The sequence below is a fragment of the Xyrauchen texanus genome, chromosome 17 (assembly GCF_025860055.1).
Source record: "Xyrauchen texanus isolate HMW12.3.18 chromosome 17, RBS_HiC_50CHRs, whole genome shotgun sequence".
NCBI classification, from domain to species: domain Eukaryota; kingdom Metazoa; phylum Chordata; class Actinopteri; order Cypriniformes; family Catostomidae; genus Xyrauchen; species Xyrauchen texanus.
Genome location: NC_068292.1, coordinates 6,639,217 through 6,649,200, shown reverse-complemented (window position 1 = coordinate 6,649,200; position 9,984 = coordinate 6,639,217).

The following is a 9,984-nucleotide window of genomic DNA, read 5'->3' as shown; positions in this document are numbered from 1 at the left end:
GTGCCTCAATGTCACTGATTTAGAAGCACACAGTATCTGTGTAAGTTCCGGAACATTATCACCTGAAATATCCATGCGAACTCCTTTGATAAGAGGTTCTTCTAGTAGCCAGTACAAAGATTTTGTCACCTCCAACCTGCAAACGCTGTCCATAATAAAATTGAGGCATTCCTGCTGGACAAAATTGTTTAATATCCATTAAGAACAGCACAGCACCTAGTCCAAGCCCCTGTATGTACAATTATTTTGGCAATCTTCCTCCACACCAAGTCCGCAGGGCCAGTCAGAAATTTCTGAATAAACTGCAGGCGAAAAGTTGTATGTCTGCTTGGCAAATGCACCAAACCTTGTCCTCCCTCTTCTTTAGGAAGAAAGAGCTACACTTTGGGGAGTACAGTGTAAATTGTCCAAAGAAAAATTAACTAGGATTGTCTGCAAATGGGACAGTAGTCCAACAGGTGGATCCACACAAGATAGTCTATGCCACAATATCGAAGCAACCAAATTATTTACTATTAAATAATACCACCACTCTTGGTCAAAGGGGCCATAGAATATGTCCAGAGAAAGAGTCAGGTTATTACAGCAAATACTTCCTGGTTCCCAAGAAAGGTGGGGGGTTGTGTCTGATCTTAGATCTTCGAGGCTTGAATCGCTCAGTCAGAGCGTTCAATTTCAAGATGCTAACTATCAAGACAGTCTGTGGCAGCGGGGGCGTGGTCAAGCGCCCGTCCAGGAGAGAAAAGCGGTAAGGGCGCTTACACCTGAGCTAGATTATGTCTAACACCTGTGTCTAATTGCAGTAGCATGAGGAGAGCGGCATAAAAAGCAGCAGACTCAGAGCCTCGAGAGGGAGAGCCCGACACCTATGACTGTGTAGAGCTGTACAGAGTATTTGAAGACTGTTAAAAGATACACATTAAAAGAAACCTTACCTTTGACGCAGTTTTCCGTCTCTTCCTTAGTGGAAAGTTCCACACTGGTGCCGAAAACCCGGGAATAATAAAAAAAAGGGAAATTTTTTTCAAGCTATGGAAAAGAGTCGCCCCATAGAGTCCTCCCAGCTGGCGGAAGTCCTCCAGTCCCTCGCTACACTCCATCAGAGCCACCAACAATCCCTGGTTGAGCTCCGGCAGGACCAGCATCGTCGGTTCTTCGAGATCATGTGGGCTCAAGCAGAGGACCGGCTTGCCATCCGGAGCCTCCTCAGCCAGGAGGCCGGTCCAGCCACAGTCACAACCCCGGACACCCGCGCCACACTGCCCCCGCCCGCATTACAGAAGATGGGGCCAGCAGATGATCCAGCAGCGTTCCTGGACTTATTTGAACGTATGGCAGAAATTTGGGGTTGGCCACAAGACCAGTGGGCAGCCCGCCTAGTCCCTCTCTTGTCCGGGGAAGCACAACTCACGGCGCAACAACTGCCGGCAACAAACCTCCTGGCCTATACAGACTTGAGGAAAGCCATCCTGCAACGGGTTGGTCGGAGCCCGGAAGAAAATCGCCAGCTCTTCCGGGGTATGAATCTGGATAAGTCCGACCACCCGTTTGCGTTCGTCCAGTGGCTCCGTGATGCCTGTCGGAGGTGGCTGCTTGCGAGGGACCGCGACGTCGAGGTGGTACTGGAGCAGTTTGTTCAGCGCTTGCCCAGGAGAACGGCGGAGTGGGTCCAGTGCCACCGCCCGGCGTCGCTGGAGGAAGCTTTCATCTTGCGGAGGACCACATGGCTCTCTCTCTTTCCCCTTCCCCTGTGTCTTCCCCTGTTTCCTCCCCTGTGCCCTCTTGCTCTGCTCTCTCCCCAGGGCCCGTTCCTGCCCCGCGCAGGCGTGGAGTATACCCGAGATCAACTTCCCGGCCGTGGGAGATCCCGCCTACCCCTTCCCCGTCCTTCAGCCCCTCTCCTCCTCAGGTGGGGGCGCCCGCCAGCACAGGTGCGGCCGTGGCACCTGGGCCGGCCTGCTGGAGACCCGGACCACTTCCGGGATCAGTGTCCGCTGATGTAGGTGGGGACGGTGGTGCGGATCTCCGATGTCCCGCAGGCTGCCCCGATCGGATTCCGGTAAGGATCAAGGGGGTACTTACCAAGCATTGTTGGATACAGGCTGTAACCAGACCACCATCCACCAACGCTTGGTTCAACCTGGGGCTTTGGGCTCAGCTAAACGGGTGAGGGTGAGGTGTGTGCACGGGGATGTTCACAAGTGTCCCATGGTGACTTTGGCGATCAAATTCCGGGGAGGAAAACATAGTGTGGAGGCAGCGGTTAGTTCCCGCCTCACCCATCCGCTAATCTTGGTACTGATTGGCCGAATTTTATAAATGTATTAGAGGGAATTTGTGCGGATGGGTCCTGCATAAAAATGAAGAGATGTGTGATGTGCGATGCTTTGGCAGGGGAGGCGGAGCCGGGGCCATCCTCAGCTGCTCCGAATGACGAGGAAAGGGGCGAGCTGGTCGCCCCTCCTCTCAGGGAGTTCCCGGAGGGGGACTTCCCCTTGGAGCAGTCGCGGGATGAAACCCTTAAGCACACTTTTGACCAAGTGAGAGTAATCGATGGCCAAAAACTTCGGCCGGGCGTCGCCAGTTCATATCCATATTTTACGGTTATTAAAGATCGGTTATACAGAGTGAAGCAGGACGCTCAAACAAAGGAGGAAGTGACACAATTGTTGATTCCACGGAGCCGCCGGGAAATGATTTTCCAGGCAGCTCACTATAATCCTATGGCCGGTCACCTAGGGGAAAGGAAGACACTTCTCCGTCTAACAGCCCGTTTCTATTGGCCGGGCATTGGCGGCGACGTCCGCAGGTAGTGTGCGGCGTGCCGCGAATGTCAGCTGGTAAACCCACCGGCCACCCCAAAAGCGCCATTGCGCCCCTTCCATTAGAACGGACGGCACGCGGACATCGCTTTGTGTTAGTCCTGGTGGATTACGCAACGTGATATACGGAAGCAGTGCCTCTGAGCAACATCTCAGCTCATAGTGTTGCCGGGGCACTCTTCAAGATAATCTCCCGGGTGGGGGTTCTGAAAGAAATCCTCACCGACCAAGGCACTACTTTTATGTCATGAACACTTCGCGAACTTTACGAACTATTGGGCATTAAGTCGATTCGCACTAGCGTGTACCATCCTCAGACAGATGGACTGGTGGAACGATTTAATAAAACGCTCAAAAATATGATTTGTAAATTCGTGCTCGAAGACGCTAGGAATTGGGATAAGTGGCTGGACCCCCTGTTATTCGCAGTACGAGAGGTTCCGCAAGCCTCCATGGGGTTTTCCCCATTTGAGTTGCTGTACGGGCGACGCCCACGCGGGGTCCTCGACGTCATCCGTGAAGCTTGGGAGGAGGGACCTTCTAATAGTAAAAATGAAATTCAATACGTTCTTGATCTTCGAGCAAAGCTCCACATACTGGGGCAATTAACACAGGAGAATCTGCTCCAGGCTCAAGAACGCCAACGCCGGCTGTATGACAGGGGTGCTCAGCTACGGGAATTTGCACCGGGAGATAAGGTGCTTGTATTACTCCCAACATCAAGCTCAAAATTGCTCGCCAAGTGGCAAGGACCCTTTGAGGTCACACGACGAGTAGGGGATCTCGATTATGAGGTTAAACGTACCGATAGAGGGGGCGCACGTCAAATATATCACCTCAACCTCCTGAAATTGTGGAGAGAAGAGGCGGCCTCTGTGACGTTGGCAGCGGTAGTTCCGGAGAGGGCGGAGCTCGGACCGGAGGTAAACAAATCCTGCAATCCTAACACCCCGGTTGCTTGTGGAGACCACCTCTCACCGCGCCAACTCGCAGAGGTTTCCGATCTACAAAAGGAATTTGCAGACGTGTTTTTCCTCTACCGGGCCGCACAAACATCATACAACACCACATCGAGACCGAGCCGGCGTGGTGGTACGTTGCCGCCCCTATCGCTTGCCCGAACATAAAAAGAAAATAGTTGGGGAAGAATTGGACACGATGCTTGAGATGGGAGTAATAGAAGAATCCCACAGCGATTGGTCCAGCCCGGTCGTCCTTGTTCCCAAGAGCGACGGTTCTGTGCGTTTCTGTGTGGATTATAGAAAGGTCAACGCAGTGTCTAAATTTGACGCGTACCCAATGCCCCGTGTTGATGAACTGCTCGATCGGTTAGGTACTGCTCGGTTTTATTCAACCTTAGATCTAACGAAGGGTTATTGGCAGATCCCCTTGACACCAATATCCCGTGAAAAAACGGCCTTCACCATGCCGCTTAGTGGAAAGTTCCACACAGTCGTGTCCCAAATCCAACATAACGATTGGTTGGTCACGATCGATCTCATGGACGCGTACTATCATATAGAATTTCTGCCACAACACAGGAAGTTCCTGAGGTTTGCTTTTGGGGGCGAAACCTTCCAAAATCAGGTTCTTCCATTCGGCCTAGTCCTATCACCCCGCACATTCACGAAATGCATGGATGCAGCACTGGCTCCTTTGCGACTTCGGGGCATCTGCATTCTGAATTATGTAGATGACTGGCTGATACTAGCACAGTCTCAAGAACTGGCAGTTCAGCACAGGGATATCGTCTTAGCTCACCTGGTTTCTCTGGGTCTGAGACTCAACTTCAAATAGAGCGCTCTCTCTCCCACTCAAGAAATTACCTATTTGGGCGTTGTTTGGAATTCGATCACGATGCGGCTCATGCAATGTCAGGTTAGGCCAAGGTTGCACTGTTCGTCAGTATCAACGAATACCAGGTCTCATGGCATCTGCGTCCTTGGTGATCCCTTTGGGCCTTCTGCACATGAGACAATTTCAGTTGTGACTAAAAGCCAGGGGATTTCATCCAAGGCCAGTCCCCTAAGGCTAATAAGGGTTACAGTACCCTTTATATGTGGTTCAGACCATGGTTCATCAATTTGGGTCCCACTCTAGGTGCGTCTTGCCATCGCAAATTGCTAACGACATACGCCTCCCTGACGGGCTGGGGCGCGGTCTTAAATGGTCGTCCAGCTCAAGGGGAATGGTAGGGTCATCAGCTCGATTGGCACATAAACTGCCTCGAGTTGCTGGTCATATTTCTGGCTCTGAAATACTTCCTCCAGTATTTTAGAGACTGCCATGTCCTGGTGCGGGTGGACAACCCAGCAGTAGTCTCTTACATAAACCATCAAGGAGGTCTACATTCATGCCAGCTCAACAGACTGGCAAGGCAGATTCTGCTTTGGGCCCAGGGCAAGCTCCTGTCAATCAGAGCAGTTTATATCCCTGGATGCCTGAATGTAGGAGCAGATTTTCTGTCCAGAGAGAAAATGTTGATGGGTAGTGGAAACTCCACCCCGAGGTAGTGGAACAACTCTGGGTGAGATTTTACAGGGCAGAAGTGGACCTCTTCGCCTCTCAACAGACAATTGTCCGCAATGTCCCCTCTACTTCTTTCTGACTCACCCAGCCCCCCTGGGTCTGGACGCGATGGCGCATACATGGCCCAGAATGCGCCTGTATGTGTTTCCCCCAGTTTCTCTGCTCCCTGGAGTCTTGGCCAGAGTTTGCCAGCAAGGGTCCTGCCTTTTACTGATAGCGCCGCGCTGGCCGAACAGGGTATGGTTCTCGGAGATCATGTCTCTCCTCGATGGCTCGCGTCTCAGGCGCAGGGGACAATATTTATGTTTGGCCCCTGAAGGGTACCAACTGAGAGACACTGGGCTTTCACCTGAAGTTATCAAGAACATTATAAGTGCTAGGGCTCCTTCTACTAGAAGTTACGCCAATAAATGGGGTGTCTTTAAAAGATGGTGCAGTGCACATAATGCAGATCCAGTTAACTGTCAGATTGCTTCAATTGTTGGCAGGCACATGCCCCACTCTCAGGGTTTACGTGGCCGCTCTATCAGCTTGCCACGCCTTGATTCATGGGGTGCCGTTGGGGAGACATCCTCTGCTCACTCGCTTCGTTCGTGGAGCTATGCGACTGAGACCGCCTGCTAGGACCAGGATCCCTTCATGGGACTTACGAATAGTCCTTGAGGGTCTGGTTGAGACCCCCTTCAAACCTCTAGAGTCAGCGTCTGATAAACTTCTGACTCTCAAGATGGTTTTTCTTATGGCAATTACTTCTCTAAAAAGAATTGGGGATCTACAGGCTCTGCCTGTCTTGCCAGCCTGCTTAGATTTTGCCCCAGGAATGGCTAAAGCAATTTTGCACCCTCATCCTGACTAGGTTCCTTTCTCGACTGTACATCCGGTCACTCTCGAATCCTTCTGCTCCCCGCCGTTTACAATGCCGGAGCAGGAAAGACTTCACAGACTTTGTCCAGTCCGTGCCCTTCAGACTTAAGTCCATCGCACTAGCCAGTGGCTTAAGTCAGGGCAAATATTTGTTTGCCATGGGGGCCGCAACAGGGGGGCGGCCGCCACCAAACAGACTATGTTGCATTGGGTGAGGGACGCTATTGCCCTGGCCTACGAGGCGCGTGGCCAAGCTTCGCCAGTAGGTATCAGGGCTCACTCTACCAGAAGGGTCACCTCCTCTAAAGCCTCGGAGAGGACCAGCCTGCCGCATCGCAAACATGCTGCAGGGGGTCACCTCCTCTAAAGCCTTGGCTAGAGGAGGTGACCCCCTGCAGTATGTTTGCGATGCGGCAGGCTGGTCCTCTCCGGGCACATTCATAAGATTTTATAGTTTGGATGATCATGCCACTCTGGGCTCTTATGTCCTTGAGTCAACATCTCAAGCTCATGTCTGAGACCTCTCATGCTCTTGTGAGCACACTACACAACCGTAAGAGGTCCGGACATCCACAGTGCGGCGGCGTGGGTATTCTCGTTTCCAAAGCGCTAAGTCAGTACAGCATCAAAGTGTAGCTTTTTGACAGGGAATGTCTTGGGTTACTTGACTGTAACCCGTTCCCTGATAAAACGGAATGAGATGCTGCGCTTCATTGCCGCACTGGGATGCCCCAGGACTGCTCTTCAGACAAAATACCTGACGATGCACCTGTGACGCATCTATTTATAGCCCTGCTACAGGTGCATCCAGCAGAGGCTATAAATCCTGGTCAATTTCATTGACGTGTTGCACACATATTCACAGCTGGTCACTCCTAAAGTTGTTCCGAAAGTGCTAAGTCAGCACAGCATCTCGTTCCGCTTTTATCAGGGAACAGGGGTTACAGTCAAGTAACCCCAGACGTTCAACATACATGTTTGTGATGACGTAAGATGAACGCAAATGGACCGGGGTTCGATAGAATCAAGTGAGTGTGAAAACAGACAAACGCAGCGGGGGGCACCGGGAACAATCGCACCCAGAATTGGACCACAGCAAACGTGTGCAGTGTGAAAGCCCCCTTAATAAGAGATGGAGCAGCAGAGCATCTTAATGTTACAGGTAAGAACAATAAAGTACTTGTAGTTTGATGTCACCAAACCTGAAGAATTACACTGATCTTGTATAGACACTATGAAAGTTAGTTGCCAAAAACAACACTAACAGAATCTTTCTCAGAATCAATTACTGTTGCATGACAAAATGACAACTGTCAAACTCTCATCTTCTTGCTGACCATGTATGGGCTGCGTTGTGAATGTGCAGAATGATTGACAGCCAGAAAGCATCTCACAATCTTCTGTTTGGCTAAACAAAGTATTTGGTCACATCCCTCATCCAATTTATTTATTTTTGTATACAGAGCCTAGTGCTGATACAGAGACAGCTGGATATTTCATTGCATCTATTTCAGTGATATCTGACTGGCAATAGGGACATTTTCTGTGTCATTTAATAAACTTATCACTTTCAAATCCTTGAATTAATTCCAACAGTATTACAAAAGTAAGGTGACTTCAGCGATTGAAAGATGTCCCTCATATGTAGTGTATTAGCTGTTTTAAACATTTAATATCAAGTTAAAATGGTGTTGCTTTTTATCTTTTATCTTTAAAAGAGTAGAGTAAGCCATTAGAAGTACTTATATAATTACTTCTCATGGCATACAGACTTCAGATTGCTTATTGCTTCCATGAAAGAAAGCTTATTCGAAACATAGAAAGTCAATTTATCTGGAATCTTTATTTTCCTTTGCAAAGGTGTTTTCACCAAGGGCACTGACTTATATGGTGAATGTATAAATCACCTAGACTTCAGTTTCTACTCTTGTGACTAAATCTGTATTAGAGTGCACTGTGGTAAGTAAAATTACATAAAACAAATCTCTGTAGGCTTCACATCCACAATCAGTGGTTAACATCCTGTATATTTTTCCCCAGCTGGCAATTTCACACAATTATTCGGAGCTGGGAACAATGAGTGCACTGCAGTCTTCTCAATCTTCTGCTCCCAACAATCTTCTCTATCTTTCGTCTCTTTGTAATATTATTCCCCTCTGACAGCCAGCATCTAACTGACCTTATTAGGACACTATAGTGATAAGTTGAAGATAGGTTATTGTCTAAGACCTTGGCAACGGAGACTATGACCTGCGGTCAAGCCCTTTTCATTTAGTGCTAGAATTTTAATTATTATTATTTTGCTAGCTAGTAAACGCTCTCATGACACTTCATGTAGCAGATATGCAGATACAGTATTGTAAGTGCAAATATTATCACCTACAGCATGATGTAAAATGTAAAACTAGTAATAAACATTCCTGACCGTATTGTGCATGAAGTCATTTGTGCATGTGATAATAATAATAAAAAAGAACTTGCTCTGCCTCTGGAACAATTTCCTTTTCAGCTGCTATAGTGAATATCTCTTACGTATATACCTCTTTCCTCCAACCATCTGGCTCCATTCCGGTGTGTATTACCCACATTTCTCGATCCAATCAATTCCTGATGAATAAAATCAAGTCCCACCCTATCTTAAGTAAATTAGGTTGTGCATGGTGTTTCATGTTGACTTTAGCATGCTATTGCACCAGTATTCTATAAAAAGTACGCATTAACTCCTACAGCTCACCTTGCCAAGACAGAACTCCTCGTGATCCCAGCCAACCTGTCTGTTAACCACAGCCTCTCTGTTAATCTTGGTTTTACTACACTAACGCCAAACACGACAGCCCGGAACCTGGGAGTGGTGCTGGATGAAAAACTTAACTTCACTGACAACATCTCAACAACCGCCCTGTCTTGTAGGTTTGCACTTTGCAACATCAGGAAAATCTGACCTTTCCCTTCTGAATATGCTTACCTGCTCCTGATCCAATCTCTGGTAATTTCAAGACTGGACTACTGCAATGCACTGTTGGTTAGAGTGTTAGCATGATTAAGCCACTGCAGATGGTTCAAAATCATGGGTATATTAATATACCTCTTGGCCCATGGGCTTGCCATTCCGCACGGTCCAACTGCCAGTCATTGAGAGTGGGGGAGGGGTGCTGGGTTGGGGGGAGGAACTGTTGTTCTATGAACATGCACTACACGGACGGCTTTCGCGGTTGTGCACCGTCTCCGTATTAACAACAACGTTGCTGAATGCATTTAGATGCGCTCCTCGAGCTTACGAATGAGGTGGGGACGCCATGAGGGGCCCCTTGGGAGTTTTGGGTCCCTGGGCTTCAGCCAAAGAGGATCACATGACCCCACTCTTGATTTCACTCTGCCAGTAGCTGCCCACATCAAATTCGAGGATTTAACTCTAGCCTTCAGGACAGTCAATGGAACAGCACCTGCTTCAATTCACTCCTTCAGGCCAATGTCCCCACTCACTCTCTGTGGATCCTGGTGAATGAGCGGTGTGCAAAGAGGCACAAAGTTAATTTAATGATCATTCACTCTGTCTCTGTGTAACGATTGCAGCTGGCAATTGCAATGATGATGACAAGATGATGTGAATTGAAGAACCCAAGTGCAGTTTATTTGCAATTGTGAAAACCCTAATTCGACACATTAACTAAACATAACTAGACTTAAACATGACCACATATACATCCATCCATCCATCCATCAATACTAGACAAGAGACAATGGCAAACATGAGGGCTTAAATACATGG